This window comes from Morus notabilis, unplaced genomic scaffold (assembly GCF_000414095.1).
Source record: "Morus notabilis unplaced genomic scaffold, ASM41409v2 Scaffold654, whole genome shotgun sequence".
Classification (NCBI taxonomy): Eukaryota; Viridiplantae; Streptophyta; class Magnoliopsida; order Rosales; family Moraceae; genus Morus; species Morus notabilis.
This window is the reverse complement of record NW_010363907.1, coordinates 1,699-12,787: the sequence shown is the minus strand read 5'-3', so window position 1 is coordinate 12,787 and position 11,089 is coordinate 1,699. Positions and strand designations below refer to the sequence as shown.

At 36.2% G+C, this 11,089-nt stretch overlaps 1 pseudogene; it reads left to right on the top strand.

The window, feature by feature from the left end:
• The first annotated feature begins 6,124 nt into the window (after positions 1-6,124).
• LOC21386973 lies at positions 6,125-10,493 on the top strand (annotated as a pseudogene).
• The last annotated feature ends 596 nt before the right edge of the window (positions 10,494-11,089 follow it).

The following is an 11,089-nucleotide window of genomic DNA, read 5'->3' as shown; positions in this document are numbered from 1 at the left end:
TTTTTTGCTATCTTGGTTACTAAGAAATGACTTCCAGAGTTTCTTTTTGCACGTACTAAACCTGGTGGTAAGATGGATGTTAATGCATGTCAGCTGAGAAAATTCTCGAGTTTAAGTGCTTGATTTTTGGTGAGTCAAGAGAGTAGAGAAAATGACTTTTGAACTTTCATTGACCTTTTTGAGCTGGTAAAATCACTGTTAGAACATCATTACATGGTTAGTGGTATGCTTGGTGCATATGCTGGAGGGATGGATTTCGGGTTAGATAGGAATGATTCAATGTAATAGAGCCTCATTTCTTACTTTTCTAAAAAAAAAAATAAAAAAATAAAAAAATAAAAAAAACCTGAGCAAGAGCAACATTTCATAGATCCTGTAGTTTGGTGTTAATCACATTTGATGCTATATACCAGTTTGTCAAAAGAACACCTTTCTACATTCACTTCATTATTGCAGGTTGTCTCTTGCAAAAAAAAAAAAGGGTAATATTCCTATGCATTTTTTTTTGGCTCTTTGTTCGTTTATGTAAATTTCTGTTTGACCTGAATGAAATTCCAAAAGCTGGTTTGTGGTAAGAATTGTGGAATGTTCTAGTAGTTGATTAACCTATCTTTTGGTCAATGTTCGTTTGACTGTTTGTCCTAAAATTGACCTTCCTCACACTGAGCGTTGATTGTTTCATTTCCAACTCCATGAGAGAAAACCTTTGCACTCAAATATTTCTGATACCTGTGAGATCAATGGAGTTGAGGCTTCTACTTGGTGAATTTTTCAAACCTGCATGTGTTATGGTCAGTGGTAAGAAGGTTATGGTTTGGACCACACACACACAACTCTGGAGTTATGACTGAAATAATCTTGATAGTATCTTTTGACTTCTTACTGACAGTTTGTTTGAAATACTCAGGTGACTAAGCGAGTTGAGACTTAGATTTTCTTTGTGACATGATTTCTCTTGCACTTGGATTGCTAGAGACTAGTAATAAGCTAGTTGGGGGTTGTGATTAGTGCATGAAAATGCACCCTAAATATTGCTTTTGATTTACACAATATTAAAATATTTAAGCTTTAATTAAACAATTCAATTATTTTTATTCATAATATTTTTAATTGGAATTTGTCTAGTTTTTGTTTAATTATTTACAGATAAAAAGTAGTGAAAAAACCCACACAAAAAAAAGCCATGAAAGCCATATTTTCAACCATCCGGAGCCAAGCCTCTCAGCCGAGCCGCGCAAGCCATCAGAGAGAGAGCCGAGCCGATTGAGCCGAGTAGTTGAGCCAGCCAAGTCACATCAGTCCGCGTGGGTCCCAGCTTTTCCACGCTCCCCGACACTCCCTCGTGCGCGTCCTCAGCACGTGGCTCATCAGAGTGCGCGTTCCTTCCACGCATCCGTCAGCGCGCGTCCAAGGCTTTCCTCACGTGGGTCCCGCGCGACAGCGTGCCAGCCCAACTCTTTCTCCGCGCGCACCAGCTGTCGTCCACTCTGACTCCGCGCCAGCACACTCCACCACTCCAAGCGCGACACGTGGCAAGTTTCCTCCTCACTTCCAATCACGTTGCGACACGTGTCCCATTTGGTGATGAATCTGAATTCCTTCCCCAAAAATCTGAGGAAATTACCAGATTTCTTCCCCAAATCAAATATGTGATTTCTCCTAATTTATGTGTAATTATATTTTGTTTCCTTTTCTTTTGTAATTTTCTAGTTTTACAATTTATTTTCTTATTTGACAGACAACCTCTGAACACTATAAATAGAGGGGTTGGCCTAAGGTTTCAGGAGTTTTTTAATATTCAGTTTTCTGTCGTCTTGCTGTCAGTCTCATATTTTCTCTCTAGAACTTGTGAGAATGTTTTGCAAGATAGGCTAGAGTTTTCTAGGTGAGGTTAGAGATGAACTTCTGTTGAGTGACCCAATTCGGGGTTTTGATTCCTTATTCTGTAAACTCCAACATCTAAATGAATTAAATCTCATCTATTTTTCTATTACTTTTCAAAATATTGTGTGCCAATTATTATATAAGTTCAGTCACGCTTTTCTTATGTAATTTTGTCATGCAATGTTTTGTTATTCAAATTATTTTACAAATTATCTTTTACTGCAATATTGTCAGATTGATATATTATCATTTTTTGATAACTTGTAATAATAATATTTTCTGAGCCAACATAGATTTAATTTATTCAATTATTTTATTTTGTGAATCAAAACTTGAATTGGTGAACGAAGCATTAGGGATTCTCGACACCTTACCATTTTCTTCATACATATTTTCTCCTTTTTATTTTATTTGCAACAAAAATCTCAAAAACTCTTATTTTTCTTTAATTCACTTTTCTCTAACGCTCTTATTCTGTTAATCATTCTTGTTATTTTGTTATCTCTCTGTGGATACGACCGCCCTTCTGTGCTACAATTGACCGCTTGTGAATATCACTTTTGGGCGTTAATCACTCTTATTCTTTTCTTTTTGTTCTTTTTTAGTTCGGGCCTCCCGATAAATCGAATACCTAAATGTTTGGTTGTCCTCGCACCTTTTTGCAAACGATATTCATTCTTCTTGGACTTCCTATCTACATGAAGGTGCCACTCATTCTCCAACTCAGGTTTATTGTCCGGTAGATCTTCTCACATTTCAATACTTGGTTCATTCATGAGTTCAAACAATGTGGGCATGTTGGCATTGCTTGGAATGAGTGTCTTAAGATATATGCTGACAGCTTTTACCTCATCGTCTATTTTAAAGGCTACCGGCATGGCACCTCTTTGTAGGGTATTCACCGGTAAACGGCCGTCCTTTACTAATGAGACGGTATTTGATGTTACTCTTGGACACGAAGAATCCACTTCTATTTCCTTTCTTTTGATCATTCCTTCGACTATATTCTTTAGGACATAACAATCCTTTAAGGAATGACTAATGATGCGATGGTATCGGCAATAATTGAGATCATCGGTCTTATCAACCTCATTTGGCCTTTTTGGCTCATGGAGTTTTATTGCTTTAGCAGCAAGTAACTCATCAAAAATTTGCTCCACATCCTCATCATCAAAAGAATATTTAACCTCATTTCTTTCCTTAAGAGTGAGTTTCTTTGACTCTTCTCTTGCTTTTCCTTTGTTTTGATTTTTCGGACTTTCTTAATGGCTTTTTATTTTCAACTTTCCTCTCTTCTGGGCAAGATCTCATCATGACACCTTTCTAACGAGCTATTTACTTTTCAACCACGCTCGCCTTTGAAATCAATTCATTAAAAGATTGTGGTTCCATAGTTCCAATAAAGGTAGCCACTTCTGGCACGAGATTATTAGCATACATTGAAACCACAAAAATCTCTGTCAATTTTTCCGGGCATTGGAGGTTAAGATTCCTCCATCTAGTGATAAAGTCATTTGCACTTTCTCCCGGTCTTTGCTTGGTTTCTACTAAATCTGTGATTATTACTTTCTTTTTTTAGGAGACAAATTGGGCTAAGAATGCTTTTTGCATGTCATCCCAGAATTATTCTCAATTTACGTATCGTATGTTTTTTGTGAGAAAAAATACTGTAGTGAGTCATGAATCATGATTCGAACCATGACACGAATCCTTGAATCAAACGCACTCAAAGTTTTACACAAAACACTTATTTATAGACTCTTAATGAGCAATAAAATAACCCTGGCTCAAAAATGAAAAATAATAACTTATCCAAAAACACAAAATAGTATATTTCTCAAAATCAATTTGAGGCACTTACCCAACAATCTCCACCTTGAATCAAATTCTCTGAACTCACTCATTTTGGTATCCAATCACGACATTGGTCATCTCACCCCTTATAGATGGGGTGGCGATGATGCAAACTTCAACAATAATAAACATGTATCAAGTTCAAACCCTCATCAAACTTGACACGAGAAACTATCTTCTTCTTCTTCTTCACAACATCTTTATTGTCATAAGTTTTCATTATCTTACCTTTAACTTTGAATGGACATGTGTTGACCAAAATAATAATAGAAAGAGAAAAACATGATCATGTATTTATTTGTGCTTCTATACTCAACTAATTCATCTATTATTGTCGTACTATTAACCATGTTAAATTAATGTATCCTTTATTGATTTACTATGTAATTTTATGAACAATAAATTTACATTTAACGTGTCTTGTTAGTTTGGAAATTAGTTTTTTATTAATTATGGTTATGTTGTAAATTTTATTTACATTTGTGATATAATTGACCAAATTAGAGAGTTGTGAGGCCAATCTAACACACGAGATGTAGACCACTCGTGAGAAATGTTATAAAACAACAAAAATTTTGTTTTTTTGTTTTTTTGTTTTTATACAACATATGCATATAACAACGGTTTCATTGAGAAACTATTGTCTAAACTCAACATTTGACGACAATTTTTATGAAAACTATCGTCTACTCGCTATTTATTATTTTGGTACTAGTTTAGAAAATGTATATAAATTATCATTAAATCATAAAAAATTTAACGACTTAAGATTATACAATAATTTAAAAGAATCATTTAATTATTTAATGATGATTAAAAAACAATCGTTAAATATGAATTCTGTACTAGCAGAGAGAATTCGCTAAATCCCAACATAGTTCCAGGTGCACTCCCAAGATTTCAGTGGCTTTTAAAGTATCAAATCGTGTTCTCGTTTAACTTAAAAAAAATCAGAAAAAAATTCAGAAAATGTAACTTGTTTGTATTCCCATTTAACATCATCCGTATGTGTATGTAATACTGAAATTATTTTAAGTGTAACACTATAATTTTACATGTGTTGACTCTAATTTTTAAATGTTATATTTAAATAAATTAAGTGTCACCCAAACAAAACAAATAATATTACATGTGAATGTAAAAAAAGAAAAAACATACTTTTACTAAGTTTAGGTGTCGGATTTTTTACAATACCTTATTCTTTAACTCAAAAAAGAAAAAAATGTAGAAAAAAAAGAAATGATAAATTAAGGGTGGTAATTCGTGTCACGTGTCGTGTTTTGATCGTTTTTTTTTTAAATTTACAGTCAATCCGAACATGACCTGTAACACAATTTTTTTAAAAACCGTAACATGAACATGATACGATCACTTTACAGATTGACACGACACAATATAAAAATGATCCGTAATACGAAACTAATTCATAAACCTGAAATTGACACGAAAATTATATATTTTTATTTAGTCTTTTAAGTTTAGGTGTCGAATTTTAGACAAGACATTATTCTTTAACTCAAAAAAGAAAAAAATGTAGGGGGGAAAAAAAGAAAGGGGTAAATAAAGGAAGCACGAAAAAAAAGGGGCCATGGGCGTCGTAGACCACAATACCATATCAGATCTAGACAATATCGACAGAGTGTTTTGTTTGGTTATAAATACACCCATACACCACTCCTGTTGAATTCGTGCCGTTTCTTCTCTCCTTTCACAAAACCAATCCTAAAGAAGAAGAAGAAGAAGACGAGGAACTTAAAACAACCATTAACTCTTTCTCTATCTCTCTCTTCTCTACTTCCTTCCCTATCCCTAAGGTACCAAGGGACACCCTTCCTTCTCTCTCCTCTCTTCTCTCTCTCTCTCTCCTTGTTGCTATTCTTAGTTGTTTCGTAAAAGTAGTGTTTTTATTTTCCTTTCTTTTCTTTCGCCTTCCTCACTGCATTCTCCTTTTTCCTTCTCTTTCTTCTTTGAGATTTGCTGGTCAGTAGTTCACATTCCTCACAAATCTGAATGAGTTTTTGTTTCTTGTTTCCGAATCACGCAGAAAATGCATGTTTCAATACTCAGATCTGTTGTTGTTGCTTTATTTTTCTTTCTTCATAAAGTAATTTGCGCAGAGATAACTGATTTTATTGAATTTAAATGTTTCTGATCTGTTTCTGTTTATAAACGTTTATTCGATTCAAATCTTGTTATAATTTAAGAAATCATGTAAGAATTTCCCTGATTCCTTGTTAAAATGCTGTGAAAGAGCGGATCTGTTCTGATTGACTTTGATATTAGTTTTACTCTAGATATCTTTTATTTTCTCATAGTAATTGTATCTTGTTAATGAAATGCAACTGACAATTTTTGGACCGTTGATCTGACGAAATCAGAACAAAAAATGGCGTCCCACATCGTTGGATATCCCCGGATGGGCCCAGAAAGAGAGCTCAAGTTTGCGTTGGAGTCATTCTGGGATGGGAAGAGCAGTGCTGATGATTTCAAAAAGGTTGCACCTAATCTGAGATCATCCATTTGGAAATAGATGGCTGATGCTGGGATCAAGTACATTCCCAGCAACACTTTCTCTTACTACGACTAAGTCCTTGACACCACCACAATGCTTGGTGCCGTCCCCCCGAGATATGGCTGGAACGGCGGTGAGATCGGTTTCGACACTTAGTTCTCCATGGCCAGAGGAAACTCCTCTGTTCCGGCTATGGAAATGACCAAGTGGTTCGACACCAATTAGTAAGTGCCTTTACTTGCTTGCTATTAGTACAAGTACAACTACTCATGAGTAATTTTTTTTTCTTAATAAATTATGATTCTAAATTCTTATTGTTTAACTGAGTTGATTTGGTGATGAATTGATGATGCATCCAGCCATTTCATCATCCCAGAGTTGGGCCCCAATGTCACCTTCTCCTACGCCTCCCACAAGGCCGTCGATGAGTACAAGGAGGCTAAGTCGGTATATTTTCAATTTTATTGTTTAATAATAATATTGAATGCTATTCATGTATTTCTATGAAACATTGTGTATTGTTTTCTCTTATGTGTGTTCATTGAAAAGGAAAAACAAGAAACTGATGATGCTGAATTGGTCTGTTGGTTGGAAATATTTAATTGCTTTTTTAACTTGTTTATATATATAGCTTACTGAGGCATGTATATCATCGGTTGGGAAGTGGTCTTATTTTGGGCTCATAGTAGCGTTGTAGTTGATAGTTGATGTAGAACAGAGAGAGAGAGCGGTTGGGAAGTGGTCTTATTTTGGGCTCATAGTAGTGTTGTAGTTGATAGTTGATGTAGAACAGAGAGAGAGAGAGAGAGAGAATAGAAATTAGAGACAAGGTGGGAGATTTTAGAATTTCGAGAGAGAAAGAAGAGCCCAATAGAGAATAGGAATATTGAATATCATCAAACAAATTTATAATAACAAACGCATATACAAACAACATGCAAGAAATTTAGTATGAAAATAATGAACATAGTGAGGTCTGTTTATAGATAGACAAATCCTAAAGCAAATCTAATTGCTAATAATAATCAAACTCAAGTAAATCCTAAATAATCCAATATATTATCATTATAACAATATATAACTTAAATAAATCCTAAATAATCTACAGATAAACGCATGTTTTAAATTCCTAATTATTTATCTTTGTTCCTTCCTCATCAGTAGTCCTTGTAGAGGTTTTTTAACTTTATGTCAAAGGAAGATGATATCCTGTTAAATACTTCACAAAATTTTGCCTGTGTTTTATATTCCATCGGTTATCTGCCTATTAAACTTAGAACCTCTTTGCATATAATGCAGATTGGAGTGGACACTGTTCCGGTCCTTATTGGCCCAGTGTCATATCTTTTGCTCTCCAAACCAGCAAAGAGCATAGGGAATACCTTCTCTTTTCTCTCTCTTCTTGACAAAATCCTCCCTATCTACAAGTAATAACCTCCCCAGAGCTCTCATTTGTTAGTCTGAATGTATGTAATTGCAAATTTATACCACGCTTTCTTATTACGAATGCCTTTTTAGGGAAGTTATATCAGAGCTTAAGGTAGCTGGTGTAACGTGGATTCATTTCGACGAGCCCACGCTGGTATTGGACCTGGATTCGCATAAATATGAAGCATTTAAAAATGCATATGCTGCACTAGAATCAACTCTATCCGGCTTAAATGTGCTCGTTGAGACCTACTTTACGGATGTTACTGCTGAGGCATACAAGACTATTTCTGAATTGAAGGGAGTCACAGCATATGGATTTGACTTTGTTCGTGGAACTAATACAATTGATCTGGTTAAGGGTGGATTCCCCCACGGAAAATACCTTTTTGCTGGAGTGGTTTATGGAAGGAACATCTGATTCGCATAAATATGAAGCATTTTAAAATGCATATGCTACACTAGAATCAACTCTATCCGGCTTAAATGTGCTCGTTGAGACCTACTTTACGGATGTTACTGCTGAGGCATACAAGACTATTTCTGAATTGAAGGGAGTCACAGCATATGGATTTGACTTTGTTCGTGGAACTACTACAATTGATCTGGTTAAGGGTGGATTCCCCCACGGAAAATACCTTTTTGCTGGAGTGGTTGATGGAAGGAACATCTGGACCAACGATCTCGATGCTTCTCTTAGCACATTGAAATCTCTCGAGGGCATTGTTGGCAAAGGTATTTTACTTGGCCTACTCTGTTATGGAAAATTTTGGTATGAAGTTTAATTTGTCAAGGTGCATATGCTAATCGTTCTTTCATCCACACAGATAAACTTGTTGTGTCTACTTCTTGCTCGCTTCTTCACACTGCCGTGGACCTAGTTAATGAGACTAAGCTGGACAAGGAAATCAAGTCATGGCTTGCTTTTGCTGCTCAAAAGATTGTTGAGTTTAATGCCTTGGCCAATGCTTTGGCCGGTCAAAAGGACGAGGTAAACCTTTTTTTTTTTTGGATACTCTAAGGCAACTAGAATATCTTATAACAACAGATTGTCATCACACATCACATTAGCCACTTAATTTGTTCAGTCTTTCGAGGGAAGGCATATAATGCGTTCAGTTTTTTCTTTTTTCAGGCATATTTCTCCAACAATGCTGCAGCTCAGGCTTCACGTAGGTCCTCCCCAAGAGTGACTAACGAGGCTGTCCAAAAAGCAGTGAGTGCTTCATTTTCACTTCTTATTTGTTTTAAGCTGGTTGTAAAATCAGTGTGCACTTTGTACTAAGAGGTGGATTTTGTTGCATAACAGGCTGCTGCTTTGAGGGGTTCTGATCATCGTCGAGCAACCAATGTAAGTACCAGACTTGATGCTCAACAGAAGAAGCTTAACCTTCCAATCCTCCCAACTACCACCATTGGGTCCTTCCCTCAAACCATTGACTAAGAAGGGTCCGCCGTGAATACAAGGCCAATAAGTGAGTGAGCTATTGATGCTCTTATTTTTCTAACAGATGTAAAGTTGGTGTGAATTTTTCTCTAAGAATCGGCACTGTTCTCCTTAGGATTTCTGAGGATGTGTACGTCAAGGCCATTAAGGTGGAAATCAGCAAAGTCGTAAAGCTCCAGGAGGAGCTCGACATTGATGTCTTGGTTCACGGAGAGCCTGAGGTGAGCTTGATGTGATTTTAATTAGGGGGCAATCCTTTGTTTATAGAGCTTCAGCTAATATGGTAGATTTTCCATGGCAGAGGAACGATATGGTTGAGTACTTTGGAGAGCAGTTGTCCGGGTTTGCATTTACAGTCAATGGTTGGGTGCAATCTTATGGATCTCGTTGTGTGAAGCCACCGATCATCTATGGTGATGTTAGCCGCCCCAACCTAATGACTGTCTTTTGGTCCTCCGCTGCTCAGAGCTTTACTGCTCGCCCAATGAAGGGAATGCTTACAGGCCCAGTCACCATTCTTAACTGGTCCTTTGTCCGAAATGACCAGCCAAGGTATTTAATATTTATTTCTCATAATCCATAAGAAAAATAAAATAAAATAAAAGGAAACATACCTAGTTTAGTTTGTTGGTTGATTCTTTTATCAGAAATAGTTTAAAATGATTATTTTTCTATGCGCAGATTTGAAACCTGCGACCAAATTGCTTTGGCTATCAAGGATGAAGTGGAGGATCTTGAGAAGGCTGGTATCAATGTGATCCAAATTGATGAGGCTGCTTTGAGAGAAGGTTTGCCTCTTAGGAAGTCTGAGCAAGCTTTCTACTTGGATTGGGCTGTCCACTCCTTCAGGATCACCAACTATGGCGTCCAGGACACTACACAGGTAATATTCCTCCACAATTTGATTTTTGCTTTTATTTTTTATTTTTTATTTTTTTTAAAATCTATTTACCATGTTGGATTATTTGGATGAATCTAATATTTGTAACCCGCATACAGATCCACACTCACATGTGCTACTCCAACTTCAACGACATTATCCACTCAATCATCGACATGGATGCTGATGTGATCACCATTGAGAACTCGCGTTCTAATGAGAAGCTTCTGTCTGTCTTCCGTGAGGGGGTGAAGTATGATGCTGGAATTGGGCCGGGTGTGTATGACATCCACTCTCCTAGAATACCATCAACTAAAGAGATTGCTGACCGCATCAACAAGATGCTTGCCGTGCTTGAGACCAACATTTTATGGGTTAACCCCAACTGTGGTCTCAAGACTCGCAAATACTCTGAAGTCAAGCCAGCACTCAAGAACATGGTCGATGCCGCCAAGCTCCTCCGCACCTAGCTCGCCAGTGCCAAGTGAGTGATGTGAGGAAAAAGGCTGTGGATTGAATTGGGAAAGATGACAAGCAAAAAAAAAGAAAAAAAAAGTCTTCTCTTATTGGTCTAATAATTGTGTGATGGCATATTTAGTTGCCTAATATGCTCTTGAGGGCAATTTATTTCTTTTTTCCCCTTTTTCTCAGTTCATTTTATAGTTTGTATTTTTGGGCCGCTGCCTCCTCATCTCTTTTAAAGGCATCAAGCTGCTTAAGTGTATTTGATCGATGATAAATGAAGAAAATATCATTTCGAGTTTGTGCATTTTATACTATTGACTTTTGAAGTTCTCCGTTCTTTAGTGTGTTTTTTTTTTTTTGGCTGAAAATTCTCTCTTCTTTAGTCGGTGTTAGAGAAACTAGACTTGGTGTTGGAACAGAGTCAGGGTTTCTAGATTTGACCCTATAGGAATGCATATTTGATTATAATAATACAACGCAATATAATATAATACAAACTATTAAATATGATATACTAGCCATAGACGCACATTGCAGTAGAAAATAATTGTTTTTTAGAAGTTAATAATTTGTATACAATATAAATAGATTATTTATCTGTATTTATACATGAATATAT